Genomic DNA, 16479 nt, shown 5'->3' on the forward strand with positions numbered 1-16479 from the left:
GGACGCACGGCGAGCGCGCAGACGTCCTCTAGCCCCGCCCCCATGGACCCGCCCGAAGGCTTAAACCGCAGCCCTGCAGCGCAGAGGGCTTTGATGATGGTGCCAGCAGCCGGCGATGGGGGCGGCGCGGGAGAGCGGCCTGGAGGGGCCGGCCTAGCTGGGGTCCGTGGCCGTATGTCTTCTGGCTGCGACGCCGGTCCTGCGCACGCAGCGGGGCCGCAGTTGCTGGGCGGTGGGTGCCCGAGGGGCCGGGAGGCGAGCTGGGGCCCCCAGGCGAGTGTCAGCATCGTGTCCGCAGCCAGCGTCCCCGAGGCCGCGCTCGGGCCATGATCACTCGGTGAAGCTGCGCCGGGACAGCGCGGCCGACTTCTCGCACTGTGAGGACGTGTTTGCGCTGCAGGACTTGGTGCCTCTGCCCGCTGTGCGCGCTTTCCTGTGGGAGGGCCTGCTGGACTTAACGCCAACCGCCTCTGCCGGGTGGACTGGGCGCCGCTCCTGAGCACCCTCTACCCCTGATCTGTATCCAGAGCTTCTTCCAGCCGCAGCTTGGCAAGACAGGTTTGTAGTTCCCGCTTCCAGGGGCTCTCGTGTGGGCGCTGCGAAGCGGGGTTTTGGATGGTGCAAGGTGGAGGGTGGGCACTAGAACCAGTGCCCAGTGCCCGGGTGTGCGTGCACTAGATGGGGCGTGCGGCCTAGGACTCCTGCCAGCTCGGTGACCCCGGACAAATGCCTTAAGGCTTCTAGGTCTCAGTGTTCTCATCTGTAGCATGGGCTTAACAGGAACCACTCTTTGTGGCGGTTACAAGGACTCACTCTGTTAATGCTTGTAGGCTCTACAATGTAGAACACTTAGCGCACTTTGGAGCATCATTAATTTTTGCACAGCTGTTACCTGGTCTGTTGAATGACTTTGCCTGGTACACACCAAAGCGATTAGGAAATGGATATATCCCCGCTTCATTTCCTTTCCATTAAAACAGGGCTCAGGAGAAAAAAGTATTTTTTCAATAGTCGTATCACGTAGTGGGAAGAGCACCGGTGTAAAGGCAGCTTAGGGTTTGAATTCCAGGGCTTATGCTCTCTGTGGCCTGGGCAGGTTACATTTGAACTGCAATCCCCACACTTGCAAAATGACATGAAAAACCACTCTTTCTGTGGGTTCTTAGAATTAATTAAGCAGGTTATGTGTGTAAAGTATCCTGGCACTTGAATGAGTTGTCAGAACCAAGGGCTGCTGGAGACGATGCTTCTGCCCTAGGTAATCTTCCCTTCTACTGGGCGGCAGGTAAACACAAGCACAGTAGTCAGCGCTCTGGAAGAAGTGAGTTCTGGTGCTACAGAGCACAGAATCTTTTTTTTTTAATTTAATTTTTATTTTATATTGGAGGATAGTTGATTTACAGTATTGTGTTAGTTAAGTGATTCAGTGATACATATATCCATTCTTTTTCAGATTCTTTTCCCATACAGGTTGTTATAGGATATGGAGTAGAGTTCCTTGTGCTATGCAGTAGGTCCTTGTTGATTACCTATTTTATATATAGTCGTGTGTATATGTTAATCCCAAACTCCTAATTTATCCCTCCCCCCCACCTTTCCCATTTGCAGAGTACAGAATCTTAGAAGGGAAAGTTCAGGGTAGGCTTCTTGGAGGAGGTGCCATCCTTTCTAAGGATGTGTAGAAGCTCCTGGGGTAGCAGAAGGGAGAAGTGTGTGTCAGAGTTTGAGAAATATAAGAAAATATGGCAAAACTAAGGTACAGGACTGGAACTCAGGGTTTGGGAAAGAAATGAGAGTTGATACTGGAAACCTAGTGGGGCCCAACAGAAAGGGGCCTTGTTTGTCCTGTCAGAAGTTTGGATGTTTATCCTGAAGGCTGTGGGAAACCCTGAAGAACAATGAGATGGACTTCTGGTTTAGAGGCTCACTCAGACCTCCATGTGGAAGGCAGTTGATTGGGTGCAGGGTGAATTGTAATCTAAGGGTCCCACTTAAGTTATAAAAGGTTGGACTGGATTTTGGAGATCAGAGACAGAATGGGTGTGGCCTGGTGACCAGTTAGAAAAGGGAGGGCAGCAAGCGTGGGTGACAATTTACAGCTGCATCTTTTTGTGAGATACAGAGCACAGTAGGAAGGGATTGGGGGTGGGGAGAGGATCTTACTTCATCTTCAGTGCTTTAGAGGGGCCTGGTAGATGGGTCTGGGCCCAAGGTACAGATCTGGGCTTTTTGGGAGGACAGGTGTTTGAAGGCATGGTAGAGACTTAGGTTATCCACAAGACGATACAAAGAATCATAGGTCTGAGAGTTTTTTTAATGGGTATATTTGAGGATGTTTATAAGCTGAGAGAAAGTAGCCAGCAGAGGAATGGTGTGAAGATCTAGGAGAGGAAATGATTGTTCATTTGTTTTCAAAAAGCTGAATACTTATCGTGTGCCTGGCCCCTCTTCTAGGATCTGGGGTTCACACCATCTGTTATCTCTTCTGCAAGGGCAGTTCAACTCATCCCCTGGTGAAGAGAAGTCAGATTATTCTTTGCATACCATTCAGGTGTAGAAACTGTTCTATATCTCTGAAGGGACTTTACTTAAACAGAGTAATAACGTAGAAATCAAAAGAAATTATAGCTGGAAGGGACCTTAAAGGCCACTGTACTTAATTTTGCCTAATATTTTACATTGAATTTAAGAAAAATTTATTGCAGAGCCCATTCTCTTCAGAGTTCCTTCACTGAACTTTCTTTATGTCTTGCATCCAGTGGGTCCAGCTTGTAGATTTTGGCCTCCTCCTAAATTTGCTTCTTCATCCATATTACATTTTGCCTGGACTATGGCAGAAGCTCCTGGGTGATTTCGTGGCCCCTGGGCTCAGTTCCTCTAACTTCCTCTGCCTGCTCGGATCGATTAATCTTCTAACATAAAGGATACGCCTAAAATAATGCTGCTAATGGCTTGCCCACACAGAGTTAGTGCATACTAGCCACCCAGCGTGTACTCTGCACAGAGGCGTGTAGCCTGGACTGTGCTTGGCCAAGCCTCATGGGGCTCTTTGACCCTGAGGAAGGGGAGCTTTTTGTGATCACTTCCTTTATGTAATCGGTCCTTCAGCAGTGGGGCACCTTTTTCTAATCAGCGGAGGCACCCTTACTCAGCCAGTGGTAGCCCCAGGGCTCATCACCTGTGGGATACAAGCCATGCTCTCTCCCAGGCTTGCTTCAGCCAACATCTCTATTTTCATTTCTACCTCTTCTCACACTTGGACCCCTGGCCTTTAGTCATTGCCACCTGCAGTATTTACTGTGCCCAGCAGGTGTCAGCCTTGAGTTTCTTTGCACAGGTGCTACTCTGCAGTTAAGGCACCTCCTACTCCAACTCTGCATACCCTCATCTTTCTAAATTCAACTTCAGGGTTATCATGGAGCCATCACTTCGATATAACATTTTGTCTCCAAATGAACCTCTGGGCATAAAGGTTATGTTTCTTTATCTCATGTGATTGAAATTTTGAGTTTACACATGTCCCTCCTTAAAGAAGGCTTTAAGGGCAGGAGTCGTTTCTAATCCTTAGCACAGAGCAGATACTTTTTTTTTTTTTTAAGGTGCTTTGTAATGATGGTAAAATGTATGGTTTAAATCACTCATTTTACAATAATTTTGCTTTAGGTTCTGACAGAAATAAAGTTTTCAGAAGTCGTGTTCCTGAGATAAGAAATAAAGATGTGACCTTCCACTTGTGTAAAGCTCTTAATTGCTGTGTAAGTGCGTCGGGTGCGCTAAGGAACCTGGAGCTAAATGGGCTAGTTCTGAGAGAGAGAGGCTTAACTATGTTAACAAAGGTAAGCCCTCATCGTGTCCTGCCAACATTTGATAGTTGCTTTTGGGGCAAACTAAAGCAATGGAATTTTAAACTTGTTCTCCCCATTAAAGGGATTGAATAAATTGGCCACTTTTGTGCACCTGTGTCTTGCGAATTGTCCAACTGGAGATGGAGGTTTAGAAAGTGAGTTTCAGTCTTGTTTAAGTCTCTTCCCATCAGACTGGTCTCGTGATTTCCTTCACCCTACGTTGCATCCTGTCTACCTTTTCTTGGTGTTGTTCATGCCTGGATTGTCTCCTGTACCTGCTCAAACCTTGGTCCATTCTCATTTGTACCATGGAAGTTTGTCATGCTGGATAGTGTCAGAACTAATTTTACTTAAGTTTGTGTTAAGCCACAAACCACACATTTTGCCTATTTTCTTGGTTTTGTGTTTGTTTATATTTTTATGGTTTCTCTTCAAGAAATATTATGGGAAGGGAAATAGCAAGATGTAAAGAGCAAAAAAGTCATCATTCTCTTTAAATTGTTAGAACATCTATCTGTAGTCATAATTATAATGCATTGTGGTATGTGTTAAAAAAGGAAATATATGTAACGTCCCGTAGGAGCAGCAAAGTCAGTGGTGGTGGTGAGGGTGTGTCATGGAAGTAATCACAAAGCAGGTGACTGTTGATTAGGGTCCTGAAACATTAGTGTGCGTTCCCTGTGTCCAGTAGTGGTCTGCAGGGGTCAGGAAGCCTGCCTTTCAATTTGAGGGAACAGAAAGTTTGAGGTACTCTCTCTCATATTGCTCTAGTATACTGCATAGCACCTCATAACATACTGGGTTTATAGTTGACATTTAAATCGCTGATTGATCATCAAGGTTGGGATGTATCATTGGAAATGAAAATAGGAAGAGTCTTATGCTTTTTAGGTTTTTCTTTTTTTTCCTATGTCTCAAAAGGTACGTAGTACTTTACTGAGCAGTTGGAAATAAAGTTTCCAGTATTCAGTGTATTCAGTTTTAGTATCTAAAAAGAATTAAACTGTTGATGTAAAGTGGAATAACGCTTTGTTACTGACAAGTTTTAGAATGCATCTGTTCATCAATTACCTGTTTGGGAAGATTGTAGTTAATGATTTTAAGAATGTGGCTATAAACCTCCAATTGACTCAAGAAAAGCAAATAAGTTAAGACTGACAAATGTATAGGCTCTTCATCTTATTCTGTGTGTGGTTTTTTTTTTTTTCCTTTCAGTTATTTGTCAAGGTATAAGGAACTCTATCAATCTTAAGACAGTAGACTTCATGGGCTGTAATTTGAAATGGCAGGGAGCAGATCACATGTTCAAGATCTTAAAGGTGATTTTATGTTTAAACTTCCATGAAAACATGTGATTGAAGCACATTAACATATTGATACATATGGCAGTTAATTTTTGTCTTTTAATACATGTGAGTGTGGCTTTCGTTTTGTTGAAAGAATATGACCAGTTTTCAGTTTGAGATTCTACCATTTAGTAAAGATAGTCCACTTAATTTTAGAAATAAGAAATTTAATATATAATACATAATAATACTTTTATGTATTTTTAGTTACTGAAAACTTTGATTGTGATACTGTGAAGAAAGTATGCCATTATAGTCTTCAAGACTTAAATGAATCAAGTGTTTATTAGCTGCTGTAATTTATAAAGTCATAAAAATCACTACATCAGCAATTTGTAAATACAGTTTTTAAAATAATGCCTTAACAACTTTACAGTGGTTATAATGACTGTATTTAGGCCTAAAGTTATTTAATAATTTGACATGAAGCCTTTTTAATAGTTTGATGGTGCAGATCAGGGATAGGTAAACTATGGCTGGTGGGCCAGATCCAGCCCGTCGCCTGGTTTTGTAAAGAAAGTGTTTTTGGAACATAGTCGCACCCATTGTTTACATGGTAGTTGTGGGTACTTCCACCCTACACCAGTGGGGCAGAGTAGTTACACCAGAAACTGTAAAGCCCAGAAAGCTGGAAATGTTTAGATTTAGATTTGAAAAATTGAAAAATTCTTTGAGCCTATACAGGCAAGTCCATTAACCCCTGGGGTAGAAAACAGTCAAGAACTTGGGTGCCAAAGCCAAATGGCCTAGGTTCAAATTCCCTTTCTCCCTTTTCATAGCATTTGACCATGGGCAAATCACTTATGGTCTATGCCTCATTATGAGGTTTAAATGAACTCATTTGTATAAATAGTGCCTGGCACATACTAAGCACTGTGTAAGTGATTGGTGTTATTTCTGCTTGGAGCTTTTATAAGTTATTGTTAATAGAAAAATGACACTAATGATTTTCCTTTTAGAGTATCAAAGGCACTTTGAGTCTTCTATTTTTTCAAGAATGTAATAAGACTTTTTCCATTTAAAGTCAGTGTTCCCTGTTACCCAAATTTATTTTATGAATATAAAGAATTGAATGTCTTTAAGACAAGACTTGTGGTTAAATGTCAAACCATTATTTTCCCAAGGCACATCAAACTGGCTCTGCATAGTCCAGGCCTCTAAAGTTTGTGTGCATACCCTAGGTAGCATGTGAGATCCATTTTGTAAATATAGTTTTTAAAATAATGCCTGGGACTTCCCTGGCTGTCCAGCAGTTAAGACTCTGCGCTCCCAATGAAGGGGGCCTGGGTTCGATCCCTGCTCAAGAAACTAGATCCCACGTGCCTGCCGTAACTAAGAGCCCACATGCCACAACTAAAAGATCCGGCTGCAACTAAATATGCTGCAACTAAAGACCCGGCACAGCCAAACAAACAAACAAATAAATAAATATTTTTTAAAAATAAATAAAATAATGCCTTAGGAGTTAGGAAAAGAAAATATTAGAACCTATTTAGCTTTGTATCATTTAAAAAATATCTGTGTAGTTTATAATGTACATACATTATATGTATAGAACTTCATGTATATAATTTGCTAAAAGCTAAGATGCATATTAAAAAGTTTTCTTAGGGGTTGCCCAGTCAGGTGTTTGGAGACCATTGGAGGACAGAATGATGAAATTTAGAGCCTCAGCAATGATAGAATTTAGAACCAGTTCCCTGACTTAGAAGATAAGGAAAATAATTCATAGACTGTAATTGAGTTGTCCAACTTTACATAACTGTTCAAAAGCAGGTCATCCAGTGGCTGGAATCTAATCACTGACCGACTAGAATCTGGGTCACTGGACTCATAAACCAGAACTGACTGTTTAATTTCTCAGGTTGATTCTCCTGGCATATATGCTTGTTATGTGTGTGTGTAAATCTCTGACATAATAAGCCATACTCAGTAGGCACACCCTGTTTCCTTATTCAAGCATCGTAATTTCATCCCATTAAATCTTTGAAGTATCAGACTACCAGAAGGCATGAAGAAACCTGGGCTGAGAGTCTTCATTCCAGGAGACCTGATCTTGACTGTATGGCTGGTTTGAGGCGCATCACTCTGAATTGCAGCACGCTCATTGGTGACCTGGGTGCAAGTGCTTTGGCAGAATCTCTTAGTGAAGATTTATGGCTTACAGGTAAATTCTAAAATTGAAAATATTGAATTTTTAATATGATATATGCTTAGCTTTTGGCATGATACTATTGTGATAGGATTTCTTTTAAAGCCTCATTTTACTGTTGGCTTTTATTTTGCTTTTAAACTTTCTCTAAGAGTTGCGTATATTCTTTACAGAAAATACAGAGTAACAAGAGAGCAATTACCTATAATCTTAATACCCAGACATAATCACTGTTCATTTTGGTGCATACACTTTCAGTCTTTTATTTTTCTATAAATATATTTGTACACTTAGGGATTACTAAAATAGAATTGTAGTATACTTGCTATTTCATATTCCTGCTTTTTCTCTTAACGATGTATCATGTAGTATTCCATTGTATTGATGTCCCATAGTTTAATCAATTCTTTGCCATTAGATTTACAGTTTGCTTTTCCCTGTCAGAAACAATGTGAATACGTTGTATATATATCTCTGTGTCCATTGGGATTACTTCTGTAGAATAAGGTCCTAGACGTGGAATGACTAAATGTGACATATTTTTAAGACTTTTTTTTTAATACTGCAGGTTCTTATTAGTCATCAGTTTTATACACGTCAGTGTATACATGTCAATCCCAATCGCCCAATTCAGCACACCACCATCCCCACCCCACCATGGTTTTCCCCCCTTGGTGTCCATACGTTTGTTCTCTACATCTGTGTCTCAACTTCTATCCTGCAAACCGGTTCATCTGTACCATTTTTCTAGGTTCCACATACATGCATTAATATACGATATTTGTTTTTCTCTTTCTGACTTCCTTCACTCTGTATGACAGTCTGTAGATCCATCCACGTCTCAACAAGTGACTCAATTTCGTTCCGTTGTATGGCTGAGTAATATTCCATTGAATATATGTACCACAACTTCTTTATCCATTCGTCTCTCGATGGGCATTTAGGTTGCTTCCATGCCCTGGCTATTGTAAATAGCGCTGCAGTGAACATTGGGGTGCATGTGTCTCTTTGAATTATGGTTTTCTCTGGATATATGCCCAGTAGTGGGATTGCTGGATCATATGGTAATTCTATATTTAGTTTTTTAAGGAACCTCCATACTGTTCTCCATAGTGGCTGTATCAATTTACATTCCCACCAACAGTGTAAGAGGGTTCCCTTTCGTCCACACCCTCTCCAGCATTTGTTGTTTGTAGATTTTCTGATGATGCCCATTCTAACTGGTGTGAGGTGATACCTCATTGTAGTTTTGATTTGCATTTCTCTAATAATTAGTGATGTTGAGCCTCTTTTCAGGTGCTTCTTGGCCATCTGTATGTCTTCTTTGGAGAAATGTCTATTTAGGTCTTCTGCCCATTTTTGGATTGGGTTGTTTGTTTCTTTAATATTGAGCTGCATGAGCTGTTTATCTATTTTGGAGATTAATCCTTTGTCCGTTGATTCATTTGCAAATATTTTCTCCCATTCTGAGGATTGTCTTTTCATCTTGTTTATGGTTTCCTTTGCTGTGCAAAAGCTTTGAAGTTTCATTAGGTCCCATTTGTTTATTTTTGTTTTTATTTCCATTACTCTAGGAGGTGGATCAAAAAAGATCTTGCTGTGATTTATGTCAAAGAGTGTTCTTCCTATGTTTTCCTCTAAGAGTTTTATAGTGTCAGGTCTTACATTTAGGTTTCTAATCCATTTTCAGTTTATTTTTCTGTATGGTGTTAGGGAGTGTTCTAATTTCATTCTTTTACATGTAGCTGTCCAGTTTTCCCAACACCACTTACTGAAGAGACTGTCTTTTCTCCATTGTCTATCTTTGCCTCCTTTGTCATAGATTAGTTGACCATAGGTGTGTGGGTTTATCTCTGGGCTTTCTATCTTGTTTCATTGATCTATGTTTCTGTCTTTGTGCCAGTACCATATTGTCTTGATTACTGTAGCTTTGTAGTATAGTCTGAAGTCAGGGAGTCTGATTCCTCCAGCTCTGTTTTTTTCCCTCAAGACTGCTTTGGCTCTTCGGGGTCTTTTGTGTCTCCATACAAATCTTAAGATTATTTGTTTTAGTTCTGTAAAAAATGCCATTGGTTATTTGATAGGGATTGCATTGAATCTGTAGATTGCTTTGGATAGTATAGTCATTTTCACGATATTGATTCTTCCAATCCAAGAACATGGTGTATCTCTCCATCTGTTGGTATCATCTTTAATTTCTTTCATCAGTGTCTTATAGTTTTCTGCATACAGGTCTTTTGTCTCCTTAGGTAGGTTTATTCCTACGTATTTTATTCTTTTGGTTGCAGTGGTAAATGGGAGTGTTTCCATAATTGCTCTTTCAGTTTTTTCATCATTAGTGTATAGGAATGCAAGAGATTTCTGTGCATTAATTTTGTATCCTGCAACTTTACCAAATTCATTGATTAGCTCTAGTAGTTTTCTGGTGGCATCTTTAGGATTCTCTATGTATAGTATCATGTCATCTGCAAACAGTGACAGTTTTACTTCTTCTTTTCCAATTTGTATTCCTTTTATTTCTTTTTCTTCTCTGATTGCCGTGGCTAGGACTTCCAAAACTATGTTGAATAATAGTGGTGAGAATGGACATCCTTGTCTCGTTCCTGATCTTAGAGGAAATGCTTTCAGTTTTTCACCATTGAGAATGATGTTTGCTGTGGGTTTGTCGTATATGGCCTTTATTATGTTGAGGTAGGTTCCCTCTATGCCCACTTTCCAGAGAGTTTTTATCATAAATGGGTGTTGAATTTTGTCAAAAGCTTTTTCTGAATCTATTGAGATGATCATATGGTTTTTATTCTTCAATTTGTTAATATGGTGTATCCCATTGATTGATTTGCGTATATTGAAGAATCCTTGCATCCCTGGCATAAATCCCACTTGATCATGGTGTATGATCCTTTTAATGTGTTGTTAGATTCTGTTTGCTAGTATTTTGTTGAGGATTTTTGCATCTATATTCATCAGTGATATTGGTCTGTAATTTTCTTTTTTTGTAGTATCTTTGTCTGGTTTTGGTATCAGGGTGAGGGTGGCCTCATAGAATGAGTTTGGGAGTGTTCCTTCCTCTGCAATTTTTTGGAAGAGTTTGAGAAGGATGGGTGTCAGCTCTTCCCTAAATGTTTGATAGACTTCACCTGTGAAGCCATCTGGTCCTGGACTTTTGTTTGTTGGAAGATTTTTAATCACAGTTTCAATTCCATTACTTGTGATTTGTCTGTTCATATTTTCTGTTTCTTCCTGGTTCAGTCTTGGAAGGTTATACCTTTCTAAGAATTAGTCCATTTCTTCCAGGTTGTCCATTTTATTGGCATAGAGTTGCTTGTAGTAGTCTCTTAGGATGCGTTGTATTTCTGCGGTGTCTGTTGTAACTGTCCTTTTTCATTTCTGATTTTATTGATTTGAGTCCTCTCCCTCTTTTTCTTGATGAGTCTGGCTAATGGTTTATCAATTTTGTTTATCTTCTCAAAGAACCAGCTTTTAGTTTTATTGATCTTTGCTATTGTCTTCTTTGTTTCTATTTCACTTAGTTCTGCTCTGATCTTTATGATTTCTTTCCCCCTGCTAACTTTGTGTTTTCTTTGTTCTTCTTTCTCTAGTTCCTTTAAGTGTAATGTTAGATTGTTTATTTGAGATTTTTCTTGTTTCTTGAGGTAGGCTTGTATAGCTATAAACTTCCATCTTAGAACTGCTTTTGCTGCATCCCGTAGGTTTTGGATCATTGTGTTTTCATTTTCATTTGTCTGTAGGTATTTTTTGATTTCCTCTTTGATTTCTTCAGTGATCTCTTGGTTATTTAGTAGCGTATTGTTTAGCCTCCATGTGTTTGTGTTTTTTATGTTTTTTTCCCTGTAATTGATTTCTAATCTCATAGCGTTGTGGTCAGAAAGGATGCTTGATATGATTTCAATTTTCTTAACTTTACTGAGGCTTGATTTGTGACCCAAGATGTGATCTATCCTGGAGAGTGTTCCATGCGCACTTGAGAAGAAAGTGTAATCTGCAGTTTTTGGATAGAATCTCCTATAAATATCAGTTAAATCTATCTGGTCTATTGTGTCATTTAGAGCTTATGTTTCCCTGTTTATTTTCATTTTGGATGATCTGTCCATTGGTGTAAGTGAGGTGTTAAAGTCCCCCAGTATTATTGTGTTACTGTCGATTTCCTCTGTTATAGCTGTTAGCAGTTGCCTTATGTATTGAGATGCTCCTATGTTGGGTGCATATATATTTATAATTGTTATATCTTCTTCTTGGATTGATCCCTTGATCATTATGTAGTGTCCTTCCTTGTCTCTTGTAACATTCTTTATTTTAAAGTCTATTTTATGTGATATGGGTATAGGTACTCCCACTTTCTTTTGATTTCCATTTGCATGGACTATCTTTTTCCATCCCCTCACTTTCAGTCTGTATGTGTCCCTGGGTCTGAAGTGGGTCTCTTTTAGACAGCATATTTGTGTGTCTTGTTTTTGTATCCATTCAGCAAGCCTGTGTCTTTTGGTTGGAGCATTTAATCCATTCACATTTAAGGTAATTATCGATATGTATGTTCCTATGACCATTTTCTTAATTGTTTTGGGTTTGTTTTTGTAGATCCTTTTCTTCTCTTGTGTTTCCCACTTAGGGAAGTTCCTTTAGCATTTGTTGTAGAGCTGGTTTGGTGGTGCTGAATTCTCTTAGCTTTTGCTTGTCTGTAAAGCTTTTGATTTCTGCATCGAATCTGAATGAGATCCTTGCCGGGTAGAGTAATCTTGGTTGTAGGTTCCTCCCTTTCATCACTTTAAGTATATCATGCCACTGCCTTCTGGCTTGTAGAGTTTCTGCTGAGAAATCAGCTGTTAACCTTAAGGGAGTTCCATTGTATGTTTTTTCTCGTTTTTCCCTTGTTGCTTTCAGTAATTTTTCTTTGTCTTTAATTTTTGCCAATTTGATTACTATGTGTCTCAGCGTGTTTCTCCTTGGGTTTATCCTGAATGGGACTCGCTGTGCTTCCTGCACATGGGTGGCTATTTCCTTTCCCATGTTAGGGAAGTTTTCAACTATAATCTCTTCAAATATTTTCTCAGGTCCTTTCTCTCTCTCTTCTCCTTCTAGGACCCCTAATGCGAATGTTGTTGCATTTAATGTTGTCCCAGTGGTCTGTTACGCTGTCTTCATTTCTTTTCATTCTTTTTCCTTTATTCTGTTCTGCAACAGTGAATTCCACCATTCTGTCTTCCAGGTCAGTTATCCGTTCTTCTGCCTCAGTTATTCTGCTATTGATTCCTTCTAGTGTTGTTTTCATTTCAGTTATTGTATTTTTCATCTCTGTTTGTTTATTCTTTAATTCTTCTAGTTCTTTGTTAAACATTTCTTGCATCTTCTTGATCTTTGCCTCCATTCTTTTTCCAAGGTCCTGGATCATCTTCACTATCATTATTCTGAATTCTTTTTCTGGAAGGTTGCCTATCTCCACTTCACTGAGTTGTTTTTCTGGGGTTTTAGCTTGTTCATTCATCTGGTACCTAACCCTCTGCCTTTTCATCTTTTCTATCTTTCTGTGAATGTGGTTTTTGTTCCACAGGCTGCAGGATTGTAGTTCTTCTTGTTTCTGCCTTTTTAAGACTTTTGATACACATTGTCAAATTACCATCCAGAAATGCTATGCCAATTTGTAGTCCACCCCAACAGTGGATGTGAAGCCTGCCTCACACAAACACTGGCTTGTAGCACTTTTAAAAAAGTGTAAAACTACAGAAATGAGTACCTCTCCCTTTTTCATGCAAGTGGGATTACTCCAAATGTCATAACTTTTTTCAGTTAATTTAGTGTGAGCATCTTAGCAAGTCAGTAAATTTGCATCTACTGCATGATTTTTTGTGACTGTTCAGTGTTCCATTATATGAATATGCCACAGTACACATAGCTTATCCATTCTTGTATATAAGCTATGTCCAGTTTTTCAGTTCCAAATAGTACTCTGATATGTATCCTTGCCTATATCTCTGACTATTTCTTTTGGTTAAATACTTAGAGAGTTGTTGGATCAAAAGGGTATACACATTTTAAAGGCTTTATCTTAATCTGATAGGAGAATAACCACATTTTGTTTTATTTTATATTCATTTGATTTACTGGTGGGTTTACTGGCTGTTTGTATTAATTTGGCTACTTGGTTAATTATACCCTGTGTCCATTCTTCTGTAGTGAGAGTTTGTATCGGTTGTATCCTATCCTGTCAGATCCATATGTCTGACTTTCAATTTCTGTGTGTCATGGGGTTTTGAAAGACTCCAGTTTTTTAATGTGATGCTCCACACAATGCTTAAAAAATGATTCATGATAGTTGCCTTTCATGTAATATGTTTTAATACCTGTGCTTTTGTGATGATCCCTTTTGTTTAAATGAGTAGGTTGTTCAGCCCCAGAACTACTAGAATTCATGATCATTTGTTCTAGTTTTTGTCTGACCTTTTACTGACAGAGTTCTTGACCATCATACTTTCATGATAGGTTTTTAGTATGTATTGTGTATTCACACTTTGTTTGAATTTGTTATTATTTGTATCCTCTTAGATTTGTCTTTTCTATACTAAAACTAACAGTCATTACATTTCTTCTCTTTCGTTTTCCCCTTTTAACTAGTTTAAAGTGTGATTTGAAGGTCAAGATCATGATCAAAAGAATGCAGTGCATTTCTGAGCTCCACCAGTTTTTGCTTGTGAGGTTTACATGCCACTGCCGCCCTTCCTAATTATGAACTGAGATTCATTTTGTGATGTTTTTTGCTCATAGGTTATATACAGTTATTCTTCAGTTCTATAATTGTAAAGTATGTTGGATGATTTATTGGTACTAAAGGCAGGGTTATCATTGCACATCGAAAAAGAGGTTTTAGATTGGATTATGCATTATGTGTGTGCATATATGTTTCTGTTTTTTTCCATACCCAAAATTACAAATCTGCCATGGCTGGTCTTGTGCAGGACTCTTCCACACGTGAGAAAATGAGTGTTGTCTATATGTGAAATCTGTATAGACTTCACAAGTGACCTTTTGTCTTTCATCAAAAGCACTTGACCTGCAGCAGTGTGGCCTCAGCAGTGAAGGAGCAAAGGCTTTACTAAAGGCCCTTGAAACCAACAGAACTCTGGTCATTCTGGATATAAGAAAAAATCCACTTGTTGGTATGTGCTCACTTTTTTTTTTTTTAAATTGATGAACACGTAGCAAAACAAAAAGTTTGTCCACGTATTGACAGTTTTTAAAACTTAATGTGTCTAACTTTCCTCATCATATACAGTTGTCCCTTGAACAACGTGGGGGTCAGGGGTGCCGACCCCTACGCAGTTGAAAATCTGGGTATAAGTTTATAGTCAGTGGTTCTGCATCTGTGGATTCAACCAACCTTGGATCGTGTAGGACGATAGTACATACTTATTGAAAAATATCCGTGTGTCAATGGACCCGTGAGGTTCACACCCATGTTGTTCAAGCGTCAACTGTACTTTTCTAGTGTTGCACTTCCCTTATGTTTTTAGCAGATAATGTACTAATTAAAGTGAGTTATACCTTTAAATTGTTCTTATCTCTACTCTGAATAGAGGTGAACCTAGATACTAAACCTGCTTCCACCAAGAGCATTATTTCCTTCTCGTTCAACCTGTGACTTCTTGCAAGGAGTACTTTATTCATTTGTCAGTTTCACAGGTAATTTTTTTAATACCTTCTGTGTGCCAGATACCGCTCAGGCAGTAGGGATAAAGCAGTGAACCAGACAGGCAAAAGTCTTGCCCTCATGGAGCTTACATTCTAGTGAAGGAGTTCAGATAGAAATGAGTAAACAGATAAGTAATATAATTTTAGATAGTAGGAAGTGCAAAGATATCTTAATGTAAGGAGAGTGGTGGGGGAGCAGGTAGGACTCCATTGGATAGGTTTGTTAGCGGACAGCTTCACTGGAGAAGTGGCATTTGAACGGAGACCTGAATGAAGAGAGGAGCAAGCCATGGAAGATCTGGAGTAAGCACATTCCAGGACAAGGAGGCAATGCGTATGCAGGCATGTAGGTGGGTGGAGTATTTAAGGAAAAGCAAGGAGGCCAACGTGGCCAGAGTACTGAGTGAAGAAGAGTGTGGTATGACATGAGTTCAAGGAGCTAGCCAGGGGTCTGATCTTTTAAAGTCTTGAAGGCCAGAGTAAAGATGTGGATTATTCTAAATGAGTAGAGGGTTTTGAACTGGAAAAAGGCATGATCCAAATAGTATCTGAATAAGATGACCTGGTATAGAGAATAGACTCGGGGTGGAGGGGGGATAAAGAAGAGAAACAGGGAGACCAGTTAGGAGACTGTCACAGTGGTCCAAATAAGAGATGTTTATGGCTTAGCTTAGGTTGGAAGTTTGGAGCAAGTGAAAAGTATTTGAATTCAGGTTGTGTTTTGAGGGTGTAGCTAACAAGAATTGTAGATAGATTAGATGTGAGGTATGAAGGAAATAGTAACAAGGAGACAAGTTGTTGATGATTATGTGTGCAACTGGGTAGTATCACTTAGAAGAAGGGGGCTTATGGGAGGAGCAGCTTTTGAGGGAATATCAGGACTTTGGTTTGATATCTTAGATGCCCTTTAGGTATCTAAGTGTCTGGACAGTGCTCAGACTGTACTTTCTATCCAGAGGTATCCAAAGCCACTTTAGATGCAAAATGTTTAAAGTTGACCTTTGCTGCTGCCAAAATAGTAGCCACTGGGGGCAGTCTGCAAGATGGCATCATAGGTTTCTGAGGAAGAAATTAGAATACACAAAGGGGGAAATAAGTGTATAATTACATAATGAAGATTTCATGTTTAATTTTATGGGAAAAGCAATAATTAGTTGGCTTTTGGTTTTAAATGGAAATAGCCACTCATTGGGAAATAATTACTCTAATTTCAATTTATTTTACTTTAGATCATTCTGTGATGAAAGCAGTTATCAAAAAAGGTCTCCAGAATGGAAGGAGTGCCAAGTCAGAGGTATATAACGTGTTTTTGTTCTCTCAGAAGAATTTCTCTTCAATGGCTTGTTTTTCTTTCTTTCTTAAAGAAAATTATCAAGGTACTTTCTGCCATCTTAAAACTAAGTTTTTAGTCAAATCAAATGGCTTTTCTGTTTTT

At 39.3% G+C, this 16479-nt stretch overlaps 1 long non-coding RNA gene across 4 annotated transcripts; it reads left to right on the forward strand.

Moving 5' to 3' along the window:
- Nucleotides 1-59: 59 nt before the first annotated feature.
- Nucleotides 60-16440, forward strand: LOC118879881. Of its 4 annotated transcripts, none has more exons than XR_005016181.1 (7): nucleotides 60-558; nucleotides 3664-3836; nucleotides 5061-5164; nucleotides 7184-7358; nucleotides 14399-14512; nucleotides 14930-15347; nucleotides 16274-16440. It is a non-coding gene; the product is annotated as an uncharacterized LOC118879881 (long non-coding RNA). The 4 variants fall into 4 exon arrangements; XR_005016178.1 differs by having other exon boundaries at nucleotides 14930-15035; XR_005016176.1 differs by having other exon boundaries at nucleotides 14930-16440.
- Nucleotides 16441-16479: the final 39 nt, after the last annotated feature.

The sequence above is a fragment of the Balaenoptera musculus genome, chromosome 1 (assembly GCF_009873245.2).
Source record: "Balaenoptera musculus isolate JJ_BM4_2016_0621 chromosome 1, mBalMus1.pri.v3, whole genome shotgun sequence".
NCBI classification, from domain to species: domain Eukaryota; kingdom Metazoa; phylum Chordata; class Mammalia; order Artiodactyla; family Balaenopteridae; genus Balaenoptera; species Balaenoptera musculus.